This window comes from Protopterus annectens, chromosome 7.part0 (assembly GCF_019279795.1).
Source record: "Protopterus annectens isolate FY-2018-M chromosome 7.part0, PAN1.0, whole genome shotgun sequence".
Lineage (NCBI taxonomy): Eukaryota > Metazoa > Chordata > Ceratodontiformes > Protopteridae > Protopterus > Protopterus annectens.
The window spans coordinates 1,016,318,692-1,016,341,268 of record NC_056739.1 but is presented as its reverse complement, the minus strand read 5'-3'; the positions used below and the strand labels follow the sequence as shown (position 1 = coordinate 1,016,341,268).

Genomic DNA, 22,577 nt, shown 5'->3' with positions numbered 1-22,577 from the left:
GGATGTGGAGTTTCTTGTTAAGACTTCTAGAACTGAGCAGTGCCATGTTCAGATATTCCTTCATAGGTTCATTTGTGAGGAGGTTTATCAGTTTGGTATTGTCTAAAAAAGGGGCTACTGGGGAGGAAAAGGTCTTTTCCAGTATCTAAAAGCCTAGAGGGGATAGGTGAAGGCCATCCCTGGCAAAATAGTGTGGTCTGTCAACCATGTCATTCCAGGCCCAAATACTGACAGCAGAAGCTAAGCAAGTTGTTAAAATCAATGATTTTCTGTTGATAATATGGCATCATCCTTGGAGCAAGTTATATTCTACTCAGTGCTAGGCTCATAGCAATGTGAGACACATAATCAGTGAGCTCGATCATGTCTCATTTCATATAGTCAAGGGAGGTACATCTCCCGCCATTAACATCCACACGGACTATGACAGAGTCATACTGGTACATGTGGTTTAGTGACTTAAGCGCCTATGTAACTTGATGGATCCTAGCCCCAGAAAGGCAGCTAACAGTGACTCTCTCCTTACTCTTTTTGGTGAGGAGGATATTGGTGGGTCTCACTATAGAATCACCAGTGTCCAAGAAATTTAGCTTTCCACTGCTTTGCCTTAAAGGCTTAGCAGTAGAGGTATTGGATATAGTGTTACTATGTTTAGCTGTGGGTGGTGTTTTAACTGAGTGCTTGCATGATGGCTGAGGAGGTTTTGGTGTTACCTGAAAGTGCCTCAGCATAAGTAGTTTTATGTGTAGGATATTTACCCTGTGCAGTAAGCATGGTGCAAGTGCCACTGACAACCTCTATAGGATTAGTTTTGGTTGTATGAGAGAGTTTTTCCAACAATGTTAGTGTATTTACACCTCTTGCATACTTTATCTGTTTTATTAAGAATACGTGGTTTGTCAATGCATCTGAGGCAGTTGCTACAATGCTTCAGAATGCCATTCTCAACCAGACTGGCCACTGATCTACTAGGGAGGAAGGTGGGAAATTTAAATACTGAATAGGTCAATAAGACCAGGAACTTGTCTTATTAATAATATAGATAGATAGATAGATAGATAGATAGATAGACAGACAGACAGACAGATAGACAGACAGACAGACAGATAGATAGATAGACAGATAGATAGATAGACAGACAGATAGACAGACAGACAGACGGATGGATAGATAGATAGATAGATAGATAGATAGATAGATAGATAGATAGATAGATAGATAGACAGATAGATAGATAGATAGATAGATAGATAGATAGATAGATAGATAGATAGACACATAGATAGCTAGATAGATAGAAAGATAGATAGATAGATAGATAGATAGATAGATAGATAGATAGATAGATAGATAGACAGATAGATAGATAGATAGACAGATAGATAGATAGATAGATAGGTAGATAGACACATAGATAGATAGATAGATAGACAGATAGATAGATAGATAGATAGATAGATAGATAGATAGATAGATAGATAGATAGATAGATAGACAGATAGAGAGATAGCTATAGATATACATATATAGAAATGTAACTTATAGGTGGTCTTCAGTTTATGAGGCCCACCTGGCATTCCTAATAAAATGATGAAGTTGCATTACATGTATTTAAATTGCAACACAGTGGTTTACAACATGTCTGCAATCCTGAATCAAACACAGCACCAAACAAATCTTCAGCAACAGACAATTCAGACAGTTTGTTCTTCTATGAAATAGTGACAACTCTTCTAAAGAATACAAAAGACAACAGTCTGTTGAGCTATTATGAGGCATATCTACACTAAATTTTGTAGTTAGTCAGAAGAAAACTTTGGTAAGTAATAAAGAAAAAGGGGTCGGTTACAAACTAGACTGACGTGGAACTTAAACCTCAAAGAACAATTACATAAAAAACATGTTTTTCATAATGGTTTAAACTTTTCTGAAGTACTAATGTTCCTATATTACTCTAAGCAAATACTATTATTTTCAAAACTGTTCGACACCAAAATGGCCTGATAGGCTGCCATCATATGGGATTTACTGTTTTTAGTCTCATTGTCTCCCTCCTGATATCATCTGTGGCCAGGTGGCTGTTTACAGTAATACTGATTCCCTACTGGCTTTGCCTGCCCTACTCTTTGCCTGTAATTGGTAATAAAACAGTCTGCCTACTTGAATGACTGTTGTTTCCTTTTATTTTTATTCGTTGCTCTCTTTTAAGGAATATTTGAATATTTAAAGAGAATTGAGTTAGATACTTTTTGTTTCAAACCCAGAGATGATCGTTTATTTTAAGGTGTGAAAAGTTTATCACTTACGACTTTTAGCTTATATTCTGTCTCTAACAGAGTTTCATTTATGTCGTATCTAGGCTTAGTGTGTGTTTTTTGCATCTAGTTTTGCTTCCTACAGCTGACCATCTGTGCCTCTCCTAGACTGTGAGTTTTTCCTACCCCTCTTGCCCTCCACACGATTAGATAGTGTTTGGTTACAGCAGGGAGATCAAGGGATCTAGTGTTCTGGATCCACATTATACTGCGTTCTGGAACCACATTATACTGCGTTCTGGAACCACATTATACTGCTGCCAAGAGTCGTTTACCTACTAGCGTCTTCACGTGAGGTCCTCCTTATACATGTTAAATATCTGGTAGGTAGGGTGTGCTGATCCTGTGTAATAGTCCTGTTTTTCTTTCTTATTTTTCCTTTTCTTGTGCTGAATGTACTACACTGCATTGCATCAACTTATTGTTTGTGGTTGTGGGTAACTGAAAAGTGAGCACTGTAACATTGTGGGTTTCATTCTGGAGATTATAAATTGGTACCCTGGATGATGATAGACCCCAGTTACTCACACAAACCTGAGCAAGTCCTCGTTCCTTATTCTTGAAAAGTGTTCATATGTGTATAATGCACCAATAAAGTGTAATAATTATTTTTGTAAAAGAAGGATTCATTTGTTGAACATTTGAGACTCTTAGTCATAACTGCAGCAATTTTCTAACTTACAATTTTGAAATAAGCCATTACTTTATGGTACTTTACAAATGTGGCAGTTCTTGGTTTAGACATCCAGGTCTCATCTGCTACCAATCCTTATATATCTGCATCTCTTTTTTAGGTATTTTTACTTGTCGATGGTGCACATCTTTAGGCTAGGACTTACAGTAGCACAAACCAGTTTTTGCAAGCTACTTTTTTGATTTATTTGCTGACTTAATAAGAATTCTGTTTTGCAAATATATTCTTTAAATACAATAAAGTACACATACTGTATCTTGTAACCAGTAAATTGCCCCTGCAGTTATTTATATAAACCTGATAATATATTTTTCAAACTGTGAACACACTGAACTTTTACAGTACAGTCTTAAAGTGGCATTAACTAATGTACGTACCGCATATATATGTATGTATATATCTATCTATCTATATATATATATATATATATATATATATATATATACACACATATCTATCTATATATATATATATATATATATATATATATATATATATGGGTCTCATGCAGAATGTCAAAGCTTAAAACTTCGAAATTCTGCACAGAGATTGGCATACAGCTTGCAACCGGAGATTTTCCTTTTCCTTGCTGTAGTGCGATCTTCTCGGAGTTGATATATTTAAATAGCGGGGGGTGTGGAGGGTGCAGGGGGGGGCTTGCCCCCTGCATATATTTATTTTAGGTTGTTTTTTTTTGTTTTGTTGAATGATCGACATTATAAAATTCAGTCATATGGTTTTGACCATATGTGTTCAATATTTTGTATTGTCGATCATTCAACATAGACCCATATATATATATATATATATATATATATATATATATATATATATAGAGAGAGAGAGAGAGAGAGGAAATCCTGAATAAAGCATTTTTAGGGATGGATTAACAATTAGAATAATATTAAAACAGCCAGCTGTTGTTGTTCTAAACTATAAGCTCATGCATTTATCATTTAAAGCAGTGTCTTAAAACTGAAGGCTGCTTTTGTTTTGTAAAAACTGGCTTTTTACATGGCTTTTCTTTGAAGTTTTATATTGTTGTACTAGAATATTTGTTTTAACAACTATATTTGTAAAAATATATTTATTAAATTTTGATTCAACTTTTTATCACTGATATTTAAAGTTTAGTTCTTGTTAAAAGTAATTTTCTCAGTTATTATGTACTTTTTATAAGAATGGTTTTAATGGCAAGCATCTAATTAATGTTGTGGACCATGTGACTGCTATTGTGTTATAAAACCATCCATTTTGATTTTAATGGCATTCTGATGAAGTCCAGTCTAACTTTGGACAAAAGCACTAAATCGGTTTAATAAAATAGTATGGAGACCTCCCTCTTGGACTTTTTCTTTTTTGTTTTTATCATTTTGTGTGTGTGCTTCAAAACTATAGCCCAAGAAGAAAGAAAAAGAAAATTAAGGACAGTAACTGCTATGCCGATGGGGAAAGATGGTGAGAAACAGAGAAGAGGAATGGATATAATTCACAAAAATCATGACAAAACCAGATACTAGATTACATGACAAAAATATCTGCACCTGCAGAATTTTAAATTCATTACTAATGGAAAGCAATTTATCTTTCATTCCGGCTTATGTCCTAAAAGAAAGACATTTGGGATGTTTATTTCAGAAGGTCAAACATAAATTCAAACCATTCATCTGTCTTTGGACAGACAGTTTTCTGAACAAACATCTCTTACTGTTAAATTAAAATATTTTCTTGAATGGGCCCTAAAGGGATAAGGTGTTGCCATCAAGGTGAAGAATGAGTCACTAGTGGCATTTTACTCTCAGAATATATTATCAGAACCCTGTCAGACTGGAAGCAAACTCCTGGCTTCCAAGTCAGTAGGTGAATTTATTTATTTTACATTTGTTGACCGGGCTAGTCTAACTGGATGTATGTCCATTTTCAGTAGAGGCCCGGGGAGATAAGCTCCACATAAAAAGATTAACATAAAAAGAGATTAACATAAAAAGATTAACATAAAATGATTAACATATAAATGCATGTACAGAAGTTATTTGCAGATTATTACATAACATTTCAATCGTTGAATACACAAATTATTACAGAACATTAGATAAATCTGCTAGAAACTATTCTCAAGGAAATGTTTTTTTTTTTTTTTTTTTACTCTTAGCAAACTGTGTTAACTGCCTCACTGCAGTAAATTTACCTGATGGTAACCACTTCACTAAGTGTATCCAGAGTTGTATTCATATGTTTCTCTAGCAAAAGATGTTATGGATTCAACACTCTAGAATGATTTTGGAGACCTTTATTTTCTGAAGTAAAGAGGAGCATCCAAGTCTTTTTATTCATGTAGATTTTAACTCACCTTTACCACAGATATCCTATTCCAGCTGACATAAAAAAAAAATCTCATAATTTTTACTACGGTTAGAATACTGTCGGTTTGAAAATCAATATCATTTCAGATATGGGAGATCTGATCCTGGGCAACCAGTCATTTTAAAAACTATTATTCATAAAATAAAATAAAAAAACAGCAAATTCCAGACTATGGTGTTTATCCATTAAAATTTTTTTTTTACTTGGATCTTTACCTCCATAAGTCATGGGGGGGTGCACCTCCCCATTTGCCTTTGCATATATATATATATATATATATATATATATATATATATATATATATATATATATATATATATACACAGACACACACACACACACACACACACACACACACACACTCACACACACTCATATACACACCCATTAATTCTGACATCAATGCACCTTGGAATACAAGGAAAAGTTAGATAAATTTCAACCTTGGACTTACTACATATATTCTTCCATAGTTGTACTTTTATTTCCACTGTTCCAAGCATCAGCATTACAGTCATCAGAATTTCAACAAGCACGTATAAAATGATCACCGTTGTGAATATAGTATGTAAATGGAGACTCTCTGAGTTTTGTCAAATGTGGGGTTATTCCCCTTTACCCAAGGTCCAGAAGGTCAGAGTTGGTTATTCTAAGTATGAGAGGGCAATGGCAAAATTCCTTACATGGGGTATATTGGGGGATTTTCCCTCCCCCATGAAACCTGAGTTCAGATTCTAATATGTATTCTTATTTTTAAATTTAGGTGAAATTCAATCTATTGATGATTGTGTTGATGCCATGCAGCTATAGGGCTGACCTGTTCTGTTTTTGCCTTCTTCATTTGCCAATTTTATTATTGATATGTATTTTCTAAACAAGTAAATGACTTGCTCAGTTATACAGTATGGAAATACCGAATGAGGGGAATGAACCCTGGTCTACAGGATGCATGAGCTATTTACCCTAAACTGCCAGAGTCAGATCACTCTACTCTGTAGTTAAACACAAAGCCTACAAAGGGTTTGTTGCCATTCACTATTCATTGTTGATTGCTGTCTTTACTTTTCTGCCCTTACTGTTGTGGAATACAAACAGAACATGTGAAATAGAGCAGAGAGAGGAACATGTCAGCACAGTTCTGAGGTCAAATATTTTACAACCAACATTCATACATTTGATACAATAGTAGAATGAACAAAAATCATAGCTTAAGAAATTAACTGCCTTATTTTTTCTTTCAAGGAAGAAGTAAGTTGTGTGCAAGGCTTAATTTTTAAGGCTAATGAAGTAGTAGCTATCAATAAACTGGGAAGTAGTTACCCATAAAATGAGGAGACAAATGCTTGTGAGGGTACATCAGTCTCATCTAGGATGACAGTTTGCTTTCAAAAGCCCTCTCAAAAAAGATAACTACCTTCTGTGTACTGCTCTGGTATTATATTGGAATGAAAGTGAAAGAACATGACACACACACACACACACACACACACACACACACACACACACACACAAGCATAAGCCATAGCTATGATCATTTCTGCACTGATTTCAGCAGACAGAAAGCTTTAGATAACAGTGTCCTTGCTACATCAGAACTACTGGTATAGTATGCTGGTTGGTAGTCCAACTATTGGACTTAAAACACTTCCCTGTAAATATTTTTATCTCATAGTGGGTTGCATGCTACCAGGGACACCAGCAGCTTAAGCTCCCCTCAACACAGTATACCTTCATTTTTACTTTCTTTTTCTTTTATTTCAAACCCCTTTACTAGTTCCTAAGGCTATGCCCCCCCCCCCTTTCAGCAGACCTCCCCTCTAACACATTCTACACTCTTTTAGTACCAGACTCTTTATTATGAGACTTAAAAACATAAATAAATAACCTTTCAGTAGTAAGAGGTAAACACTCTTAGCTTACCCAAGCTGGCTTTTACTCTATTGCCTTCCAAGTTGTGTTTAAATTGGCTGATAGTTTTATTTTAGATAAATGCGTGCATATCCAGGACTGGTGCTAGCCGACTCGGTTCAGCGATTACTCTGCTCCCCTATCTCCATTCCCACTCACCCTCACTTTCATTTCCTTTATACGTTACCCTAATTAACCATACCCCATCTCACTAACAAACTCCACCCTCCACCCTCCATCTACTCCAGGTCAACTCTATCAATTCTACAGTGCCCCGTATCTAGCCTATCTCTACGCACAAAACTCCAGCTTTCTCTCTCCTTTTTAATTCCAGTCAGCATTCCCCTCTCGCACATGTTTTTCTTTTGCCATGTACATTCTTTGTCTCCTGACTCTTATCTCTTTTTTCCCCCTCACTCTCCAGACTACTTTCCAACCCCTTTCAAACATGCCCTCACTCTTCTTCTTCTTCTCCTGCTTATTTATTCTAACACTTTCTGCCCCTTATCATGATGGTGCTTTGACCACAACTGTACTATCACCTACCCTCCTCTATCTCCACACTGATGTTCAAACCTCTAATAACTACTCCGTTCCCCCCTCACTATTCTCTAATTGCACAACAAATTTCCACAAATTTAAAATCCTCCCAGTCACTTCTTATAAAATGAGACTTAAGTACTTCACCTGTCCTTGATAACTTACTATGTTTTGGTGACATTCACCCCAATCCTGGGCCACACACCAATTCTTCTACACACAGCTATATTGACAATCACAATATCTCTCCATCTACTCCTACTCTAGCTACCATTCCTCCCCCCTTCTACTTCCTTAGACTCTGCTAACTTCCCCACTTCCAAAAACCTCACTATAATCTCTCGTAGTATACAAAGTATAACCAATAAAGTGAGCCCTCCTCACTCCCTGATCACTCAGTATACCCCCGACATTCTCACTCTCTCTGAAACATGGCTACAACCACATATCTATGACTCAGAAGTTCTTCCCCCTGGCTATATTTTCCAACTTTATCATCACTCCAGAAAAGGAGGAGGTGTAGCCATTCTATACTCAGTACAACTCTCACTTTACCCTCTTCCCACACCCCCTCCTAAATTTCACCCTGCTAAAATTCTTATAGTTAATTGTAAACTTAACAATCACCAAAATCTCGCTAGTGCTGCCATCTACATCACCCCTGGAAATAACATTCCTATCTTAGAGCAACTTCTCTCCTGGATCTCTGATAACATCACCAATGAGACCATATTCTTGGGTGATGTTAATATCAATTGGACTATTATAAATTCCCTATAGTTGCATTAAACTCTATGGCTTCTCTCAACTCATCTCTTCTCCCACTCAGTATAATAAACATACCAACAATGGCAGAATTCTTGATTGGATTCTCACTTCCAAACCAAACCCTATCATCATCCATGTACTCTTCTTGATTCTGTGTGACCATCTTCCCACCCTAGCCCATAGACACTTTCCTCAGCTCCATAAACTCCACCATTTTAAAGACTGTCACAAACTCTCCAGCTTCAATCCTGTTACCTTCAACAATATACTTTCCTCTTTCAACTGATCCTTCTTATGCAACCTTCCTGTTGATAAGACCATCTCCAAATTCAAGAAAATCTTCCTTAATACTTTTGGCTCTTTGGCCCGCATCAGAAAAATTAGACTAAAATCTAACTTTTCGCCTTGGCTATCACAATCCACTCGTAGCCTTATGCTACAGAGAGACAGAGCCTGGGAGATCTGGAAAAAAATGAATCTCCCAATCCATCTTCAAAATTATGGAGAACTCAGGAACCATACCAAAAAACACATTGACAAGGATAAAAGACAATGCTATTACAAACCACTAAATAATCCTCACTCTAACCCAAGAGTATTTTGGAACAATATTAATAAGCTCCTTTATCCTGGTAAGCCTACTACACCTAGTCCCTGTCCAAATAGCTCTGACCTCCATACTGCTACTCTTCTAAACCCTTTCTTCATTGACTCTATCAAAAATCTCACTAGAAATAAAAATGCAAATCTTTCTTCTATCGATCCCATTCCCACCTCCCCCACCTCCACCTTCTGTCTGAAATCCATCCCCACTGCATACATCAGATCACTTCTCTCTAAACTTAAACCATGCTCTCCTTCTGCTGACACCTTCTTATTTTCTCAAAATTGCTGCTAATGCCATTGTCTACCCCATCTCCATACTTATCAGTCGATCCATTCTTGAAAACACTGTGCCCAAAATATGGAAGAAAATTGATGTTATTCCTCTCCATAGAGGAGGAAACTCTACAGACCCTACCAGCTATCACCTCATGGCTATCCTAGCCCCCTCTCCAAAATAATGAAATAATGTATACATAAACAAATCCTTGAACACCTTATACAGGAAAATCTGCTAAAACCACCACAACATAATTTTTGTCCCCATCATAGCACTGCCACCACTCTTATAACTTTCACACAGACCATTGCCACAGCTTGAGATGAAAGCAAACTAGTTTCTAGTCTTTTCCTTAATTTATCCAAAGCTTTCAACACTGTCTTCCACAACCTGCTTCTATCCAAACTTAAAGACCTTAATCTCTCACAGTCTACTATACTCTGACTCACCAGCAACCTCTCTGATAAACTCCAGTCTGTCAGATGGCTATCGGAATCCTCTTTTTTCCTTCCTGTTCATACTGGCATACCCCAGGGCCCCTCCTCTTTAACACCTTTACAAACAATCTTCACACAGCTTGCCCCCAATCCTCTCTAATCTAGTAAACTAATTCCACTATCATATCTTGTTCTGATAATCTCACCCACGTTCTATCCATTACCTGAAAAATAGCTAACCAGCAGTGAACTCTCACTTAATCCTAAAAAAAACAAAATTTCTCTTCCTCCCTAAAACTCTACAACATGATAAAAACTTCTTCTCAATCACATCTCTCAACAATACTACTATCTCAGTTGAAACTCATACTAAACGCCTTGGTATTGTTATTGACGACCAACTTAAATTTAACATCCATATTATATATATATATATATATATATATATATATATATATATATATATATATATATATATATATATGGGTTACCTTCATTTGATCGACATTTCATTTGATCTAAATTCATTTGATGTTCATTTGATTGAAAACCAGTATTCAAGGCAAATAACAGGGATTTGTTCCCCTCCCCAAGGTCGTGCGACCCTGGAGTTGGTATATATAGTTAGAGGGGTGTAGGGGGGGCGAAGGCCCCCACCTATTTTTGTTAAAAATCTGTACCTTTAGTGTTATTTTCTTCTTTTGAAGGAAACTAGGTGGGGGGCTTTACCCCCCCCCCCAACTATATATACCAACTCCAGGGTTGCACGACCTTGGTGAGGGGGACAAATCCCTGTTATTTGCCTTGAATACTGGTTTTCGATCAAATGAACTTTCAATCAAATGAGTTTAGATCAAATGAAATGTCGACCAATTGAAGGTAACCCATATATATATATATATATATATATATATATATATATATATATATATATATATATATATATGATATCCATATTCTACAGGCCATCAAAAAAATACACCAAAAACTAGGCCTATTATATAGTAATAAAAAATACTTGACTAAGGACATAAACCATCCTCTGGCAGAAGCTTTTCTACTGCTTACTCTCTATTATGCTGCAGCTATACTCACTAATCCACAAACCAACCTCATGGCCAAGCTTGAATCCATCTACCATAAAATTGCTTGATATGCTGCTAATCATCCTTACTGCTCTCACCACTGCACTGCCCTACAAAATCTTGTATGGCCAGAAGCTAAAAAGCAACTCTTTCTTCCACAAATGTACCTCACTCACTCTATTCCAGCCCTCCGGACCACTCCCTCTGCCCTGTCCTGTTCTCTGTTCCCTAATCTATCCCTTTACTCCCAGTCATTGTCTCTGCAGTGTAGACCAACATCTCCTAGAAGTCTATAAGTCCATGAAACAAATTGGTAAGCTTCTATATAGTCATTCAGTTGCTAACAATGGGAATAAACTTCCCCCAGACCTAAGAGCTACCACTAGCAGTTGCAGTTTCAAAAAATGCTAAAAGATTACATGCTCAAAAAGTGGTCTTGTCCCTGCCCCAGTCCACATGACCTATTCCTCCCCATCTTCTCTTCCTCCTTTATCTCTGTTAATACTATGTTATGGCAACTATACCCCTATTTCTTTTATTTCTTCCTGCAGACAATCTAACTATCAAAAACTTTACTGTCAAATGTTAATTACATTTCAGATTTTAACTTGTTAATTGCCAGTTGCTCACTGCACTCCTACTCTCTGTGTGTATGTAACTATTTAAGTGTTTGTTTAGATGTCTGTTTACTGTTGGCATACCATATATGTTCCTTGTTGTTACTAATAGTTACACTCTGTATTTCTATATGTTTTGTTTATGTTTTTTTTTTTGTTTTGGAGCTTTTCTCCTCGAGCCTCTTCTGAAAACGGGCTTCCTGCCCAGTCAGACTAACCTGGTTAACAAATGTCAAATAAATAAATAATTAAATAAATACTGTGTCTCTCCTTTTTCTGGGAGATCTGAGCAAACATTGTTAGAGGCAACCTGCGGCATCCTCCATGTACAATTTGTACTGGTGAAAGTTAACTATTGTAACAGGAATTTTAATGTGCAACAGCAGGTTTTATCATCACAGTATGATGTTATATCTCTGCTGAGGACAGCACATTGCTGGTTTTATGTTGTGTATATGACAGTGAGCATTTATTGGGCACATAAAGCATTCAATTCTGTCACACAGGGTAATTACAGGTAACAGGCTATGAGAACAGCATGGAACGAATATGTTTACAGACAAACTCAAGAAAACAAGTGCTAAATCATCAGGTAGAGGAGTTATGAGCTTATTGACCACTAACATTTGATGGTAGTGATGGCCAGTGCATTAACCTACTGGGGAGGGGTCTATTGTTTGGAAAATTACTGACCCAAAGACCCATGGGGCTCAGCTCCACAGGAGCAGCAGGAGAGTACACTTTAGGAAAAATTGGTGAGGGGACTGAGAAAATGATGGTATCAACATGGAATTTTGCTGGGATTAATAATTCAGTAAAGAGAGAAAGAGTGTTGTTGAAGATGAATATGGTGGCTTTTGGTTTATTTGTTCTACAAGAACTAAAGGTAAAACTTCAAGAGCTGCACAACTTAGAAAAGAAGGATTATAACTAGGCAGCTTCAAGATGGGCAAAAGTAGGTAGCAGAAGATGAGTGGAAATACTAAGCAGTTCCATTGACCAGTAAAAGGCACTAATAGTTAAAGATGGGGAAGGTAAGTGAGTGTTAGGTAGAAGGCTAAGGGGGTGGTACTTATGTCTGAGTTCTTTTTATGGTCCAGTATAGACAAGCTTGAGATTTTTCATGACTGGATGAAGAACTTACAGGTATTAAAGAAAGAGGAAGATAGAATAATTATAAGAGTGACTTGATATGGTGCTAGACACTGAAAGGGATCAGATATTTAGAGCAGCTGAATTTCATTCACATAGTCAAAATGCCCTAGTAGAGGAGATGAGACAAGTGAGGTTGTCAGATGTGTGGCAAGAACTATGACTCAGAGTGGAAGGGTTTACTTTTTCAGGTGTGAAACAAAACAGACTACTAAACTGGATAGATTATTGGAGATTAGAAAACACACGAGGAAATAAAATGTATACTGCAGAGAAAGAAACTTAACAGACCATTCTATTGATAAGATGAGCTGGGACTTAGAAAATCAGGCAGTAGGATGGTGGAGATGGAATCTAGGACATTGGATTAGGACTAATGATAATATAGACAAAGGACATGACTAGGAAGACTGTTGACTTCATTTAAAACTCTAAGGGCACACTGGGAATCTGTGAATGGAATGAGGTGAAAGCTGCATTCATGGGTAATATTATGGCAAGAATAACTACAAAATGCTATGCAAGGAGAGAAGATATCCATGATATAAATAGGGTAGAGCAAGCAGCCATACAGGAGAGACTGAAAGAATATAAGGAATTTAAGACAAAACATGATATGGGAAGAAGAGAGGCAGGTTGGTGGGTGATGCGAGCTATTGACATCAATATACTGATGTGGAGAATCAATTATCACAAAAGTAGGCCTGATTTAATTCAAATGAAGATGAAAGGGGAGAGGGGATCCATATAAATGAGCAAATAAGGGTACAATTTCAATGTTATTTCATCAAGCTTAACAAAAGACTTGTCCCCCAAGTTGCAGTGGATCATAAATTGAAATGATATGTATTGAGTCAGTAAAGTTAGCAAAGAATACATTTACTGATAGGAAAGTGTGAGGTGATTTTGACTATCAGGTATCTGAAGTAAGGTAAAGTGAGCCAACCAGATGAATTTACCACTGATTTCTATAAAGAGTGGGTTTTCCTGTGAGTGACAGAATGACAGATTTATCCAATGACATTGTATAAGTAAGGAAGATTAATTCTGTGGAGAGGCCACAGCTATTGCATTGTATAAACACAAAGGGAAAGAGATGTCAAAAAATACCGGCCTCTGTCTTTACGCAGTGTAGATACCAGAGTTGTTACTTGTATTTTGATGGCAAGATTGGAAAATGTTCTTCCAAGAGTAATTGGGGATAAGCAAGTGGTGTTTATTAAAGGTAGAGCACCCATGGGCAGCTGGAATATTCTGATAGATTTCATGGAATGGACTGAAGAAAATGGCAAGAAAAAGACAGGAATTGTGTTAATGGACATCCAGAAGGCATTTAAAAGGGTCTCTTGTGACTTCAAGATGGATACTTTGAAGAATGCCATTAGAAATAATCGGTGCCTGAAGGGAGGGCAAGCCATCTATGTGACTATGTATTAATAGAGGACTTACTGAAGAAATAACATCAGAAAGAAAAGCACATCAGTGTTATCTATTATCTTTGTGATTATGTGAGGTAGTGCCAGCTGTGCCAGAGAGAGTAGATCAGTGCATGTGTAACATATGCCAGCGTAGCTAGCTGGAGTTTTGTAAATAATTTTATGTTATTTGTATATCAAACTGATTTGTACAGATGCTTGTGTTAAGAATATATTTGTAAAGCTGATTGTCTTAAAAATGTATCAACAGTGGGTCCTGCTGGACAGAAAATAAATATACATGTATGTCAGGCTTTACTATAGTAACTCTCTTCTCCAAATCTTTTGAGTTTCTAATGCCATGACAGGAATGGACCCCATTCCTAAGTCAAAGTATGATAAAAGTTGATGAAATTATTGTTTCAATCTTTGATGTCAGCCAAAACTGCTCTATGCAGCACCTGCAATGTGCCCATTAATGACTCCTGCAATTCGTATGGGGTTACATGTATTGGTAACATATCTAAATATGATTGTAGATTATTTTTCATAACACCCGCTTGGAACTGTCTGGGTGTCTTTCTTCCACATTGCTCTTGTTTCTGTCTGCAAATCTTGATATTTTATGATTTTATGTCTCTCTGTAAGCAAGATACTGTAGTCACTGGGTGTGGTGATTTCAATGATCAATGCTACTTTTGTCTTCTTTTCATGGACCGCTATATCTGGTTTTCTCACATCTATCTTTTGAACTGTTGGTAAAGGGTGATCCAACTTGATGTAGACCATAATTTTCTATGATGCTTTATGGCTTATGTTTCCAGTGTTTTTCAGCCACTTCAATACTATAATGTTTGCACAATCCACAGTGCAACAGTTTTGCCACTTTATTATGCCTTTCAGTATGCAGTTCTTCTGCCATTAGTATGTCACAATCAGCAATGAGGTGTGCGACTGTTTCCAATTCTGTTTTATAAAACCTACATTTGTCTGTTTCTCTCAGATGTTCAACAGACTTTGTAAACCAATGTGTACAAAGCCCACTGTCTTGGGCCTCCAATAATAATCTTTCATCACTTGGTTTGAATTTGCCTCTCCTTAACCATTCCTGCATTCGTTCCTGATCAACATGAGGATCTTCCTGAAGTTTGTTATACTTGCAACTATATTTATGCATTTTCCACATTTCATGCCTTCTCATCTGGTCCTTCACATTATGTTATTTCTTTTGTTTTTTGGCACATTCACTTGCTGCCTGATTTTTATTTACTTCTGGTTTGATTTCCATTCCTGCTTGATGCTAATATGCTTTTGCTAGACTAAGCAGGAAGTCATCTTAGATTTATTCTCCTCATGTTTCAAAACTTCCACTACATTTGTGTTTTGTGAGGTCAGCAGATATGTGTGCAGTCCCACGATTGCAGATCTATATGTATAATCAATTTCAAGGAGGCCCATACTTCCTTTGGAATGGGGAATATATAATCTTGGTATGCACTGATTTTTATAAATCATTTGATGAGCATGAAGCATCCTTCTTGTTCTCCTGTGTAATCTATCCAACACATTTTGGGGCCAGTCAGTCACTCCAAAACTGTAAGCTAGGACAGGAAGAACAAATTGTTTTATAGCTTGAATGTTATTCCTAGATGTCAGTGCTGTTTTCAGGATTGATTTAAGTCTTCTAAAGTATTCATTACTAGGTTTTATTCACATTTGTTCATGTTTTATTGTTGATTCTTTATCAGTTCCCAAATATTTATACACTCCCCCTTGATCAAGTTGTTTTATATCACGTTCTTGTTCCAAACTTATGTTTTCTTGGTGCTGCAGTTTTTCTGCTTTAAAAGTTGCTTTTGCACATTTATCAAGACCAAATGACATTCTTATATCATCTGAAAAAGTTTTGACAACCTGCAGTTGTGCTTTCAGTTCCCCATCTGATGAGCTATACAGTTTTAAATTATCGACAAAGAGAAGGTGAGAAGTCTTTACACTTTCTTGTTTTCTAGGAGCTAAATTATAGCCAGGTCTAAGCTGTTAAGCAGACAGCTTAATGGGCAAGACAGACTAGCAGCGATGACAGAGAGTCACCCTGTAATATCACACACACACACACACACACACACACACACAGACACACGCATATATATATATATATATATATATATATATATATATATATATACATATATATATATACATATACACATATATACATACATACCTTTCGTTGTGGCTGATCTTTTAGAAAATAGTTTAACATTTCAGAGGATTGCATTTGTTTGGTGGCACTATAGGTTTCATGCTTCTGAAAGTCCTGCCTTTTGCCAAACATTACCATTTGCATACGTATTAACTTTACTGAGAGTAATTGGTTACCCTGGTAAGAGTCTCAAAGTAGCTGGCTGGTGGTAGTGAATCTACCTTATAGTCTGGGCAGAGGGGGCATAGCTGAGAAATCTGTGCCAGCTTTTCCCAGGGTGTGTGTGTGTGTGTGTGTGTGTGTGTGTGTGTGTGTGTAAATCAAATTTCAAAGAGTGTGTGTGTCAGCTACTTGGAACAGGGACACAGCACTGGTTTCTGCAGATAGAAAGGTGAATTCTTACTTGGGTCCTCTAGGGGAAGTCTAGCTCCAGGTCAGGAGTGTGCTTCCTGTGTGTTCTTAAGGGAAATTGTGTTTGTACAGAGAGCTGCATCTGAAAATACTGTGTGTATCCATTTTTGTTCTAAGTGAATGTTCCCAACTGGTGTCAGTGGTAAGGACTGATGCTCTTTGATTACTGGTCCAGAGGAGGGATGTCACAATCTTCAGTATTATTTTAATAGTCATTGAAGGCCTGGTGCAGACAGTGTGGTATAGGTGGATAAGGAAGCATAGTGAATGGAAGAGGAGCTGCATACTTCTGTTTCCAGATGGCTGTATGATGTTGCTTGAGAATACACAATCACTAGGGACACTGACGACATTCAGTAGTTTTGGTAGAGTGTCTGGGCTCAGTTACTAGCCCCAACAATATGCATGAATTCACATTGTAACTAAACAATGGAAGTATGTTCTGTGCTTCCTGAAATTATGGGGGGGGGGGGTACTTTGGATTTAAGGTGTATAAAATGGTAAAAGATTAGAGACCAGAACTAGATGGAGCTGAAAACAAGGATAGTGAAAATGTTAGAAACATGGATAGGTAGAGTTTCCAGGCTTAGGGGTGGAGTAAAAATAATTCATACAATGATTCTGCTCCATATATAGTATCCTGGGCAGCATATACAAATTAGTTCACTAAGTAAGATTATAGTGGATATCTAAATGGTATATGACATATTTGCATGTAAAATAAAATAGGAAGAATCACAATGGACAAGCTTAGGGCTCATTGGAAAGTGGGAGGCTAGGGCATGCTGGATTTCATGTTGTGTTTGACTACTATAAATAGTGTGCAAAGGCAAAGAATCTTGCAAAATGAAAATTTGTAATAGGTTATCTAACAAAAGGCCTGGAAGAATGGAGACAGGGAGAGAATGAGCAAGATGGAGGTAATTGTGGCAAGGTGATTCATAGGCTATTAGGTTGTCAATTTTAATTCACAGACAAAGGGATCAGAAAAATAAGACTTCTGTGGGAAGCTGCCCAAAGGAGCTGGAAGATAAGCTGAAATTTTGTTCATAGGTTAGTACTAGGCTAACTGCCCTTGCGAGCCTAACCAATTATCCCTTGTAAGACTCAAGCCCTGAACCTTGTGTTTGTAAGGCAAACACCTTAACCATTAGGCCACCCTCACTCAGTTGCCTGAAAATGATGTGAAAAGGTCATTAGAAATGTAAGTGGGATAAATGGTTAAATGAATGGATTTCCTTCCCTGTCTACAAAGAAAAGTATAATTTCCAGAAAGAAGTTTTGTTTTGTACATCGGGATTCTTAGAGCTAGTAATCAGATTAGTCAAGAGAGACAATAAAAGAAAAAAGGGAAGCCTAAAGATTCAGAAGGAGAAATAGTAAATTATGAGGTAAGCCTAGCTTTGGGAAATTACTGGAATCAGGTAAAAAATGGGAGACTTGGAATCATTTTCAGTCAACTGAGGGAGCAGATATGTAAATGTGCTTTTGGTAAGCTGAGGGATCAGTGGAGTAAAGAGGGTGCAATATGGATGTAAAGGTTCTGGGAAGATATATTAGCAATGATGAAGTTGTTAAACAAGGCTGGACCTTTTGTGGATCAGTATAGAAGGATAGTGCAGAGGTGGTACAGAACATCTGTAAGGATACATCAAGAAGGATGGTACTCCTCAACAGAGTGTTTGAGGTCTGAGGAAGAAAATGCTGATTAGATGTATATGTGGCAGACATGCAAGGAGGCTGTAGCACTGTGGAAATACACAAGAGAAATATGGAGTAAAATTACTGGGAAAGAAGTTACATGATTGAAGTGATGTATGCCTTTTTCTCTAAAGAAAGGGGGCAGACTAGCACTTCAACTGCTCACTGGGGAAGTGAGAAAGATGATAACTCAGATCTGAAAATGTATACAGAAGGAGGAGTGAGGATCTGGATGCATAAATTATGGGGAGAGCATGCACAGTGGCTGACAAGAAGATGTAAGGGGTGAAGTGGTTCAGTGATGGATAGACCAAGTCAGTAATTTGGCAAGAGTGAGTGATACAACAAGAGAAATACTAGTTATAGTAGAGCAGGAGTAGTTCCCAAATGGGGGTGACATTTCGAAAATTGAAGGTTGGAGAAAAATAGTGCCTGGAACTTTTAATCTGGTGATTGACACAGAGTGAAGTGTGTAAAGGTGGGGGTACTTTGGGGTAGAAATGCCATCGCTCATTTTTTGTGGGGAGGCATATTGTAGCAACACCTTAGGTATGAATGAATGAGTAAAGAAACAAATACATTATGTCTATCGAATTAGGATATAAATGACACGAATTGTGGTTATCTGTATCATGACAAATAGTTTGTATAATTCTGTAGGCAATTATAAAATATATATTATATGTGAAAATGTTTATGGAAAACAGAACTGCTAAAAGCTGTATTACATCTCCAACAATAAAATGACAAAGTTAAAAAAATAATCCTAATATTTCTAGTAAAAATGAATCATGCTTTAAGCATCACAATTCTACATCCCTGACAGGTTTTCATGAACAAACAAGCTGGCCAGCACTTCTATGCATGGTGTCCACCTACTAAGTGGCAGTAATATCATCTGTCACAGACTGGTGTTAATGAATATAACCCCTCAGCTTATTGATTGGAGAATACCTCATTGAAAAGAACAAAATGCTTTTATAGTCTCTCTTGTTTATTTATTCCTCCTTCCCACTTTTTTATGAAGTGATCACACATTCCATCTGTCACCCATGCCCCCCCCCCCTTGGAGGCTTAATTTTATATTGGCAAAAGTCAAACTTAAGCTTAACCAATACATCCATAATTTTAGCAATCCATTTCAGCTGCAATGATTCCATCCTTGTCAGGGCAGTGACCAAAAGTAAAGAGTATGTACTAATGTTTAACGCCTGCATTCTGTCATTCAGAGATTGTTGTCACATACTGTTAATATACCTTACCTGTTAACTAGCACCTGACTGATTGTTTTTTTGCCACTTCTGCTTCATCCATTTGGGCAGAATGCTTACAACTCTCAGCCTTCTCCATTGCATATCCTATCAGCATCCTCCTCAACAGGTCCATTCAAGAATCCTGCATACCTGACATCTGGAAAAGAAGCATATATCCTTCCACTTCACAAAGGCAGCAACACCACCGAAATCTCAAATTTTCATCCCATTGCCATTCTCTCCCAACCTCCAAAACACCAGAAATGTAGTCACACTCAGCTCCTCAGTCACCTGATACAACACCAAATCCTCTCCCCCACTCAACATGGCTTTAGGCCTGGAAATAGTACTAATACTGCCCTCATTTCCTTCCTTGACACAGTAAGCAGAGCTTGAAATACGGGTTCCTTAGTGGCAGCACTCTTCCTAAATCTATCAAAAGCATTTGACACTATATCTCACTCCCTCTTGCTTACTAAACTCTCTAATCTCAGACTATCTCCCCATACCCTACAATGGTTTACTAACTATCTCAGTTATAGGCAGCAATCTACTAAATGGCAACTTTCTTCCTCCCCTTTCATAACTACAAATACAAGAGCCCCCCAAGGTTCAATACTTAGACCCTCTTATTTAGCATATTTGTCAATAACTTTCATTCTTCTCTCACTCACAGTACTGTCATCCAATATGCAGACAACTCAACTATCATCTGCTCTGCTAAATCTGCCCCTGCACTACAGCGCCTCACCCAAGAAGCATTTACTTCCATCGAAACCTGGATGTCCCAGAACCATCTCGATCTCAACCCCAGTAAAACAAAACTTCTAATATTTACCCCCCACAAAATCCAGCCCTTTTGCAAGTCACTATTCTCCATTCACTCCCAAAATAACAGCATCATTGAAGTTGTCCCCAGCACCAAATTACTAGGTGTCATCATTGATGACAAATTAACTTTCGAGCTTCACATCTACAATAACATCAAAAAACCCCATCAAAAACTAGGTGCCCTGTATAGGCACAACTATTTTCTTAGTCTTACCACAAAAAAAGCCCTGGCCTCATCCTTCCTGCTTCCAACACTTCTATATGGCGCTACCATCCTCACCAACCTACAGACCTCCTTGAGAACAAAACTAGACTCTTGCTACAACAAAATCACAAAATTTGCTGCAAATGGAATTTTTCTACCTATCACTGTTCCTCTCTACATCAACTAAATTGGCTAGAATCCCCACACTATCTCACATTTTTACAATTAACTACAGCCCATAAGCTCATCTACCACCCAGAAACCTGCCCTTCCCTCTCCTCCATACTGACCACATACCATCCTAACCGACACCTTAAGTCAGAAAACAAAATGTTACTATCCATAGAGAAACCTAAGCTCTCTGCCGGTCGAATGTTGCATTCCTATACTGTTTCTAAGGTATGGAATAAGCTCCTCCATTCACTCAGAATTATTAGCCTTCTTTAAAAAATCCCTCAAACTGCATCTCTCCTCGCAGTGGTTATGCTCCTGTCTCCCAACACACAACACCTACTCTTGATTTTTCTCCCTGCTGTTCTTCCTCTATCATTTTCTTCCCTTCTGTCTGCCTATTTACTACTTCCTGTCACTTTAACCTGCCCTTTCCTTCATTTACCCTTCTGCCTCCTACTAATCTTATCCTATACTTAACTCCTCACGGCCATGAACCTGCAGATATATTATATTCATGTGTTATTTGAATATACACTATGAACCTTGTGGATATATTTCACTCGTGTCATTTGAATATGTCATTTATTACTTCTCTTCGTCCATGATTGTAATCTTTCACTGTTGTTTTATTATCAGTTTCATTCAATATAATAGTACTGCTCAATTTTTCTTTTTTCTTTTATGTGTATTAATGTTTTTCTGTGTATGTAATTTTGTGACCTCCACTGAAAATGGGCTCATTCCAGGCCCAGTGGACTATCCTGGTTAACAAATGCAATAAATAAATAAATAAATTCTCATGGAAGGAAGCTGTAATCATCCCACCATGCTTTTTTCCTTATTTACCTAGTAAAATGGATACCACCTCCCCTCAAAGATTATAGTTTTATTCTGGTTTCTTGTATTAAGTTTCAGAACTCTGAGAGGCAGACATGATCGACTGTGGTTTGTCCAGCTGGGAATACCATAAAACAATTTTCCTAAAGCCACTTTCAGCGAGCACAGACTATGCCCTTTTCTCACTGTGTATGACCATGCAGTTGGGATTATGGACTGTTGGGGATAAGAATGCCCTCTCTGCAAAAAAAGCTTGCTTGATTGTTTGCATAAAATGACTTTCTGCAAAGTTGTTTTGCAGTATGTTTGATCTGGGAAATAGCAATCAATGTATCATTATAAATCCAGTACTCTCCATTGATTTCAACTCACAAACTGAAGTGGAGCCATTACAACTTAATATGATGGAAAAGATACCATAGAAATTTCTTCAATGTCTTGTTTCTCAAATGAAGCACAAAGTAGTCACTTTCTTCCAGCTAATTCTTTGGAGAGCTATACATTGTCCTAAATATGGAATAAAAATTGTGATAATTGATATGCTGTGTACTTCACAGGATAGTAAAAGGTATTTTACTTTTCTGAGGATTAAACATAGAATGCAAATTATCTGTTCTTGCTCTGTACAGTAACAAGATCTGTTTTCTTTATGTACCACCTAGTATGCATATAACTGTTTTATATAATTTCTGATTCTGTGTCATGCCAGGAAATGCTGTCCAGTTGGATTTGTGCACTTAATTGATTTAGAAATTAATTAATTTTATTTTGTTTACCTACA

The 22,577-nt window shown here is 37.2% G+C and overlaps 1 protein-coding gene across 1 annotated transcript in view; it reads left to right on the top strand.

Moving 5' to 3' along the window:
• The window catches only part of LOC122806827 (isotocin receptor-like), a 231,401-nt gene that overhangs the window by 204,561 nt on the left and 4,263 nt on the right, over positions 1 to 22,577 (top strand). The gene's annotated exons all lie outside the window — the stretch shown is intronic.